Raw genomic sequence first — 10,499 nt, forward strand, 5'->3', positions numbered from 1 at the left:
CCACCCTTGCAGTATAGAATTTCTTCCTGATATCTTGTCTAAGTCTACCCTCTTCCATTTTAAAGCCATTTTCCTTCATCCTGTCACTGCATGCCCTTACAAAAAGTTGCTCCCCAGCTTTCCTGGGGAGGTACCATTCAGGTACTAGAAAACTGCTACAAGGTTCCCCCAAGTTTTCTCATCTCTAGGCTGAAGAATCCCAGCTCTCTCAGCCTATCCTCATAGCAGAGGTGCTCCAGCCCTCTCATCATCTTTGTGGCCGTTCTCTGGACTTGCTCCAGCAGCTCCATGTCCTTCTGCTGGACGCCCAAGAACTGGGTGCAGTGTTGTGGATGGGGTCAGTGGAGTAATGCTGCATTAGTGGTGATGCTGGCTTCAAGGATATTCCACCTGCTCTCTTGGGCTGGTCATGTACAAGCACAGCAAGTACTGTGAAAAACTGCCAGTAGACACCAGGATCTCACCACTGCCATCTCCCATCAATGTGTGCATAGGCACAAACACTCTCCGCATACACACACAAACATACTTGCAGGCATTTCTCATTCACTTCTAAAATACCAGTGCAGATTTGCCCTGAGCTGTCACCACCCATTTCTAAAATACCAGCACAGATTTACTCTGAGCTGTCACCACCCAGAAGATTTCTTCTCATCTTAATAATGTGACAGGCAGCTAATGTGCAACGGCATGCTCTACAGTAATTGTACAAAGAGACTTCCAGGGAAAAAAAAAGTTTATGTGCCTTCATACCACTTCCCTTCTCTAAGATCTGCAAAGGGGATGTCACACCAACCCCAGAGCACCTTGCAAGGGAGATGAATAAAGCTTTTGTCTTAATTCATTCCTGTGTCACTTCCTTTGGTGTTATTGATTAGTCAGGAGTGAAACTGACCAAAAGGGGATGAGGGTGCAGGGGAAATGTTTTTAAAATGTGACTTAATCTTCTTGAGCTGCCTGGACACTTTTTATTCCTCAGGACACTGAGAAGGTTGCTGCCACTTTCCTCTCACTACTCCTTTTTCAGCTGTGCCCTGAATGTTTCTTCCTTGTTATAATGAACCAATGTTATTCCTTCATCCTCAAGGTCCTTTAGAGACTTACTGTTATCTCAGCTCTTAGCTTTGCACTGAGACGTGGATGTCTCCCTGAATAGCCAATGGTAACAGTTTTCATTACTCATTCCTTGTATTTTAATGGAAGATCCATGTGCCCCCAGATATTGGTTAAAGCCTTCACCTCTTCCTTCTACCTCCTGTGTTTCTCACCAACACTGGGCAGTGTTGTGGAGGCTGGTGCAGTAGCCTCTTCCAGCCCAGCCATTCTTTCTGTCTCCTTGGCTCTACCAGTACTGAATTGTTGTCCTGTATCACCTGCTTTATGTCCACACTTTGGAGCAGAGACCATCCCTTGGTTGTGTTTCTGTACAGCACTGAGCATGACAGAAGACTTTAAGCAAAGTGTTAAGTCAAGTAGCAACATAAGAACAGAGTTCATTATTTTTTAACAGGTATTTTAAAAGCTAGAATTCCCTTTGATGTAGAATGTTACTTTTCTCTCCCTTTTTTTTATTATTATTTTTTTTAATGCAAGATGTAAAAAACATACTTCTGAAGATGATCCACTTGTAATCATGTGCTTTCTCACGCTTGAGGACTGCTTTCAATTGCTGGGTTTGTGTAATCCTTGGATTACCTTGCCACTAATCCAACCCATTGTTAAGAATCAGCAGTTTTACATCTATATTGATCTCATGGGCTGACTTGACTTCAATAGGAGCTATCTACTTGCATTCAAAATCAGACTTCACCTCCCTTAGAGAGGCTTACTATTCCAATACAATAGACAACATGAAAGTTACTTAAGCAGATTCTGTAACGAAACTTTTTAATTAAGAAGTAACATAAATTGCAGATTTCTTCAGTTGTTCAGTGCTAGTTTAGGATAATATTGGAATAAATTCTATGCATCCCAGGTCAACATATAGGGAAGCATTGAATGCATTCACTTCTTAGTTGCTTTACTATTTTCTTTCAAGTAAAAGAAGCTAGAGAACTTAGTGGGCTTGCTTAGGAGTGTTACATGAAAGGCTCCAAAACATTTCAGAGGAAGCACAGCACAAAATGTGGTCAGGTAGTGGGTCTCCTGGAACTAGGATTTTCACTGAAGTTAGCTCTTAAATGATACCCATGATATTCCATGCGCTCCTTTTTTTCCTTATTTTAACTGAAATTTTACTCAAGTGAAAAGAATGAGAAGGGAAATTATCTATAACAATTGATCCTTGGATTGAAAGAATACCGTGTTTATAATGGAGCATTTTTTTCATGAACAATCAGCTATTATGCATTTTTCTGTTGATAAAGGTTTTTTCCTGCATTTCCTTCAGCAGTACTCTTTTCCTTCATCCGGTTCATACAATTCTAGGAACTGCTGTCATGCAGTGAATTCATTTTCCTCTAAAGAGATGCCTCTGTTCATGAAGCTAAATTAAAAACACTAATTTAATGAACAACAACAACAACAACAACAACAACAAAAAGAAGTTAATCTCAAGTCTTGTTCTCTAGTATTTCCTGGGTTAAAGTCGAACGAGAGCCACGGCTGGAGGTGTATATAGTTTTCTTCTTATATCTCCGTTTTGGACATATTGATGCATTCACTTTGTATTCTCCCTTTTTAGATAACTTTGAAATTAGAATCAGATCACAATGACTTGTGAAAAAAATGATGCTTAGAGCAATACATGCTATGGTTAAACACAGCAAAAGAAACTAAAAGAAACAAGAAACACCTTTTGGTTACTTTGATGTGGAACACATTATTTAGGATTAAAGATACAATTTTTGGTATGCCTTATAACAATATTTTTGTTCAGCCTTAGTTTCTTATGCTTGTGATCTCACCTTGTCTGAATGAAGCAAATCTGTTAACAAATGAAATGCTTTTAGATTTGCACTAATAAAACCAAGATGACCATTTGACATTTTTACCTAATTTAACACTAGATCATTACCGTATTTTAATTAATTCAGTAAAAACAAACTCTTCCCCTACAGCTTTAATTGGAAAAAAATAGACCTTTTAGATTTGTTTTGTGAATCTTTCTGAACTTGAAAAGAAACACAGGTTCTGTCCACCGTGTGCAGACAGGCAATCAATCAGTGAGCGCACTTCCAGTTCCAGCTGAGCTCCTACTTACAATAACTAGAAACCTGTTACAATAACCTCAGTCACCGCCATACAAATAGGATCAAGTGATTTGGGACCAGCACAAATTAAAAATCCTGCCAACAAACAGAAAAAAATCTCTCCACGCAAGAGCAACAAACTAATTAACTAAACATGAGGCCAGTGGTCACTAATAAGCACTGGTCATCCTTTAGCATAGCCATAAACACCTTTATAGGATGCCAACGAGGGCATTTTAAAATTGTTTCTTAGCGCTCTGTATCATTCCATCAGCAGGAAGTATGCTTCTTAACATTTTCCAGTTAAATTCCCTAGTGTGTTTTACAGGAATCTAACATTTGTAACAAAAAATCACATCTGTTTCTTACTGAGAATATTCTTGTCCTTTCATTTGATCAATTTCCTGTCCCGTATTTTTACTCATAATCTTCCCAGTGTTCAGTATCTGGGTTATTTGGGTGGGCGTGCACAGAGGCAGAAATCAGTAGCAGTACCTGTAAAAGTTACACTGAATTTCTGTGAAAAGTTGGGGTCTGGAGTTTTTTTTAATGAAATTTTAATACTTATCAATATGTTTTGATTTGTTTTTTTTTTTTCTTTTACATTAAAGTAACTGTAGTTTTATTATAAAAGGTAACTAAAAACATAGGTAGGTTTAATAAGATTTACTGTCTGTAAGCAAAGTTATAAAATAAAGGCCATTGAACATATAGCTGTTTTAACTGATGCTGAAAGCTATACATAATTCCTGGGGAAAGCCTCTCTCACGTCCTAAGGGTGTGGTGTACTAACATGAAGGGATACAGTGAGCGGTAGAGAATATCAAGTGTTTACGCAGATTTCACACTGCATAAAATGTGACAGACATTAAATGGAAAATATATCCTTCAAAAATGTACCCTGCCACCATATTATTTGTATCTAAAAAGTGAAGTATTCCCAGCTTCTGAAGGCTGTGGAACAACATTATTTCACTCCTTAATGTGGTACATTTCCAGCAGCTTTTGCCTGCATACAGAATGCTAGAATCTCTTTTCCAGTTTCAAGAACACCTTTGAATGCATCTGAGGTGTTGCTTGCTCATGGGACATGCCTCTTGATATGAATAACCCAATTCTGGTTCTAACTTACTTTGCTGTAACTCTGCTAAAGTCAGTAAGATACTCTTGAGCATAACTCGAGCCCATAGAAGACAGGAAGGCTTTGCTGTAAATTTCAGTAAAGGTAAGTATTTTCTGTGGGGTAGGATCAGAAACAGGCCACTGATGTAAAACAGAAAGCAAAACATCTTTACATGCTCCTGCTGAACCCAGTGAAGTTTTTTTCATTTATCTCAGTGGGAAAATGAGTCAGACCTTTAATTTCTGATGCTCAGAAAAGACATTACTGCCTCTATTCTTTTACTGTTCGAGTGCTGCACATTAAGAGAGCATATGCTTTTAGTCTGTGGAACTGGATTTAAGGTTGCGCAGAAAAGGGCAAAAAAATACAGACAGCTTTTAAAACTTCCACTTTTCACATATTCATATCTCAAGAATCTGCTTTACTGAGAACTCCATTTCATTTATGAAGGTAAATGTTACTTGAACAGTTTTTAGCTGCACCAAGCCTAAGAAAATTACGGAGACAGCAATCTCCAAGTGCATAATTTGACATTCTTTTCTAGGGAGACTAAGCTAGGGGTGAGTCCCACAGCCTGGATGATGCCTCTCATCATCAGAAATCTCAAAGAAATGGAAGTAGTCAGTTTCCACTGCTCTGAAGAAATGCAGGAGCTTGGGATTTCACAGCCAGGCAGCATACCAGCCCAGGGCCTGCTGTATTCAAAGCTGCAGATTGAGTAACAGTTTGTGCAAAAGTCTTGCTTTTTATTTGTTTCCAGCCTTACACTGAGTTTACTCCAACTCCTAGTGTTGTATAATTTTCAAATATCAATAAATAAGACTTTGACATCAATGGCTGCCGAAGCACTCCTCTCAGATTTTTGTATCTGGAATGAACTAGGCTAAATTCTTTGGTGTCGCTTTTTCCCAAAACATATATTCAGATTACTGAATGCTTTTAGATAAGATATCTGCAAATAATTTATTTGAAGAAACTACTGAAAGCTTCATTAGCTTCATTAATTTCATTCAGTGTAAATACTGCTCAGCTAAATTCTGCTGAACGGGTGAGTTATGCCTTTGAGCTTAAAGAGTTGTAAAAGGCTGCAGCATCTTGGTGACAGTAAAAAAAAAAAAAAAGTTAAAAAATGGGCGAACTTTTTTTTGTTCTCCTTGTATTTGTATAACTTTAATATAGTTACTTGAACAAAGACTCTGTTATTCAGAGTCTGGCAAATGAAAGTAAGCAGATTATTCCACGCTTAGTATTTATATACATGGATAGATTTTCAGATATCTTTGTTTCTTGTTCACACTCAACAGTTTTCACTGTTGAAAACCGTGATATTTATATAGAAATGGGTAAGTTACTCAGTCCATAAACTAGAAAGAGACACACCAAATTGGCTCATCTACAGCTTAGTGAGATGATCTTAAAAAATGCACCAGGTCTGCTGTATGGTCAACCTGATGACAGAGATGAGGAAAGAACTAATCAGTGGCTTCTCATCTAGGCCTGTTTTGTATAAACAAGATCCATAGTAATGATCTGCTTGCATTCTTGTATACCAAGTAGTGAATTTAATTATGTTTTCCAAAAAACATATATACTAGTGAGACAGAAGGCTTTTACAGCTCTTATCATTTGAATACAGCTCTAGGAAAACATACTTTAGGGGAGTTTCAATTCCATGTAGGCATTTGCATGGCTTGTTCACATGGATTTTTCCTCTGAGTCTGGCAGCTCAAGTGTTAGCAAGACAGGAACCACAGTTGCTCTATTAGTGGAGTTCAAGCGTGGGAAGCCATTTCTCATTTAAATACTGACTTGATTGCTTAACTGAAACTTTCAACTGTTGCTGTTTCTCTTTATTTCAATGGCTGTTGTCTTGAATACAGAGGAGAAAAGAACTTTTAGAAGATGTTTGTAGGTATAATTTAAATAATGTGGTAGTGCTCCACTGGTGTGCAATTACAGTGAAAAAGTTCTTTATGTGTTGTTCAGAAATGTAAGCGCAGGATGTCTGCAGGTAGCAGTTATTATTAACATCCATAGTGAAAAACTGTGAAATTCCTTTACTTCCTATAAAAAGACATGCTTAGATTTCACTTCTGAATATTATATGCATTGTTGTGCTAGCAGATTCACCCCACTAGCAGAAACTAGCAAAAATTTCTTTTTTACCATATGGACATTCTGTAGTCCTCATGTGTATAATATCAATTTTTCTGAACTGAAGAGATGGGAGGAAGAGTTTCCGACAGGGTGTCTGTCACGCATACATTTCTTTTCAACAGGAAATTTTACCTAGGGAGTAAATAGAGGATTTACAATCTTACAAACATCTGTGGATCATGCTGTGGTTATGGACTCATGCTTCATTGCAGCTGCTGCACAAAAAGTTAACTTCCCAAGAACTACTCTGCAACTGACTGCTCATGAAAGATGCCTCACTGGCTTTAGTAGCAGGAGTATATGGATATCTGCCCTGTAAAATCATACCCATAGTAATTCCTTTACCAGACATAGTGCACCTCTGTCACTCAGAAAAATTCTAGCAGCTTTTTTATCCCCTTAATTAAAAGTGCATTCATAATACAGAAGAGAATTGGTAGCAGCCATGACTTCTCACATTTGCTGTCACCAAGGTAATGTTGTTGTTTCATACAGAATGTAAATGTATCACTTCCCTCCTTGAGATAATGTAATATTTCCTCCATAGTAATTTAAGTGCATTTGGGTCCAACCAATGAGTTTTATGTTTTCATTGCCCTTTTTTATGTTTCAATAAAAAAAAATATTTTTAAAGTTTTTTTACTTAAATACATTATCTGTATTATATATTTTATATGCATCCCAGGACAATTCTTTTTCATTCAGTGCAGCCCAGGCAAGCCCAAGGGTTGGGCACTCAGTCTACAGTATCTATTTAATTCCAAATAACTGTTCCAGGCAAGTTAAGAAACAGACTTTCTTACTTTCAACTATAAAATTTTTCAACTATAAAATTGAGGACATTGTTTCTTTTTCTGTTTTCCTTTTAATATTAGATGCACTCATTCAAAGGAGGCTGAAAACTAAATAGCACAATAGAATCTGTGTAGGAATCTGCATAGGAAATACCTCTCTTACACTTAATTCTTCTCCATTAACAGTGGGCAGATGAATTTTTTACTTCCAGCACAACATTCCCATACTTTTAAAATAACAAAACTCAGCTTTAGGCATATGAGGAGGTTTCCATTTGGATAGCTACTACAGAAAAAGAAACAGATAAACACAACACAGCTAATTTACCAAAATATTTCAAGATATTTTTTCTCACATGTGAGGACGGGCTCACCTAAAGGAATTAAAAATCACATTAATACAGTTCCCATATTACTGATGTAACAGAATTAAAAAAAAAAAAAAAAAGAACACATGAGTGTGAACTGCTCATTGAACTGTAGAATGAAAGCCCTGCAAAAAACATCACGGTTGATACGTGTGGCAGGAATCTACGTCACCTGTTTGTACCTTTCTGTTAGCTGATAATATACAGCCAAACATCTTTTTTCCTTTTTTTTTTTTTTGGGGGGGGGGGGGGAGGGAGGGGTTCATAGCACCGTGCTCTCACATTATTATCTAATTTCCAGATCAGAATATCAAAATCTTGGTCTGAAAGATTTTGATAAGTTGGTATCTCTGGTGATGCACAGATGCAGATGCATAGGTAACGTGGTGGTGGGACAGGACAATGGATGGCAGGCTGCTCCTGGTTTTTAACAGAGAGACTAACTGGAGCTTCTTACTCCAGTTATTTAAGAAAGAAACAAAACAAAACAAAAAAGCACCCCCAAAGAATATTTCGTGGCAGAATTTGCCCCCATTTCTACATCTACATTTACAGAAAATGAAGTGAGAGCAGATCTGTAGGATGAAAAATTCAGCATTGAAGAACCTACCACCACATTGAACATACATGTGGCCCAGAGGAGGGCCACAGAAATGATCCAAGAGGTGGAACATCTCTCCTACAACTGGAGGCTGGGGTTGGTCAGCCTGGAGAAGAGAAAGTTCTTAGATGATCTGATAGCAGCCTTTCAACATCTAAAGGGGAGCACCAGGAAAGAAAGGGACAGACCCTTTAGCAGGCCTGATGTGACAAAACAAGGGGAAATGGTTTCAAGCTCAAAGAGGGTAGATTTAGGTTGGATATAAATAAAAAGTCTTTTATAGTGAGGGTGGTGAGGCTCTGGAACAGGTTGCCCAGAGATATGGTTGATGTCCTGTACCTGGAAACTTTCAAGGTGAGGCTGGATCAGGCCCTGGCAACCTGATCTAGCTGTGGATGTCCACGTGCATAGCGGGAGAGTTTGACTAGATGACCTTTAAAGGTCTCTTCCAACTCTAAGGATTCTATGATTCTATGAAACTGCGCTCCTGCTGCAAACTAAAAAGCTGCCTTTGATTCTCTAAAGAATACCAGGAATCGGATGAGAAAGTCAGTCTGGCACTTACACCAAGTATATTGTTTCTGTTGTTCTGGAATGTATATCTGAGTGCCAACCAAACCAGAAAAACTGGGAAGGGCTCCTCCCTCCCAGTTCCCTCTTCTGAGGGGCTGCGTAGTCCTCCACCTCTATTTCCAGTTAAGAACTTTGGAGTCAGTTTGTAAGAAATTCTGGAAGCTCTAGATACAAACCATGCCTGTTTTGCAACATGCATTCATTCATCAGCATAAGGCATAGCTGAGATCAGTAGTTGTGGATCAACAACAAGCACATCACCTTGCAATAAAAATTTCCTGCAGACTGTTCCTGAAACTTCTGTCAGCAGTTTGTGCAGGAAAAGTCATAGCCAGAGTGACTGCCACTGACTGAATATCACTTGTAAGTAGGAAGAGGGAATTAAGTCAAATTCATTCCCCAATGCCTTTATGCATGGAAATCTCCCATGAGGGTGACAGTATTCACATCTCTGAGCTTTTCTGAATGCTTGGCAACCCTAAGGAGTAGGCCTGACCACCACTTACATTTTCTTAAATTTTAGACACTTTTCAGAAAAAAAGGCAAGAGGGAATAAGGATTTCTGGTCAGAATTAACAGTGCAACTCTGAAACATCAGCTCTGTCTAAGATCTGTCCCTCAAACCTTTTTTCCCAATGGGGATTTAAGTGGATTGCTAAGTATTTGACAGATCTGAGTATCAAGATCAATACTGTATTAGAAGACATAGCTAAGCATAACCGGGGGAAAATAATTAACAAAATTAAGGAGGGTTTTGCTCTATGGGGAACTATTAAAGTTATCTTTATGGGGTCATGTAAATGTAATAAAGATTCTGTCTGCACCACAATTTAATTCTATATCAGAAATGGTCCCTGTAGATATACCAAAAGATTATTTTACTAAAATTGAATGTGTATCCTTTTCTGGATTAAAGGAAACGGGGAAAAATCTTAAAAGTAGAAAGTTGTGAATTTTACATCATACAGATCTGAATATACCTAAGCTACCTCTCTAAATCTGCCTAAGCTATAACTAAATGCTGTCTAGTTCATCCATATGCCACTGTTCATCCAAATGCGTATTCTACTATGCAAGGAAAGAAGAACATAATGAGTATAGCTGTGCTCTAGCATGGTGAACCTACTCTTCATTACAGAATTTAATCAAGGTTGTTTTGTTGTTTTGGCTTGGTTTTGTATTTTAGAGTACGGAAATATGTTAGAAAATTATCTGTTAGAAGAATTCCAAATAATACATCTGTCTTTGCAGATATTTGTGTTAATTCTACTTCAAAAACCAGAATGCAGCTGTGATTTAATTTAAATTGTTAGAGAAAAGAATTCAGTCTGTAGAGTGTGATGTTTCAATATATCTTTAAGACATGTGTGCAGCAAACCTGGATTGTTCATTACTGATTTAAATTCTTTTAACTAAATGCTAGCATGCATCTCTCTGCGGATCTGTTGTTCTTTTTTTTCTCTTCCTTTTCATTAGTACTTTTCCAATTATACTAAAAACAACTTAATCAGGCCAGAAGTTCTCTTAAAATAATGTCAGTTCTTTACTTATCTCACTTAAAACCAAGGCTAACACAATGTAACATCAGACTGAATTCATTTTGCTGTGTTAACATGTTACGAATGGTGACCTTAATCTTCTATCAACCTTCTCCATGGACGAAAGCATGGCCTCATATTTGAGGTCTAATTA

This window comes from Meleagris gallopavo, chromosome Z, assembly GCF_905368555.1.
Source record: "Meleagris gallopavo chromosome Z, MGAL_WU_HG_1.1, whole genome shotgun sequence".
NCBI lineage: Eukaryota > Metazoa > Chordata > Aves > Galliformes > Phasianidae > Meleagris > Meleagris gallopavo.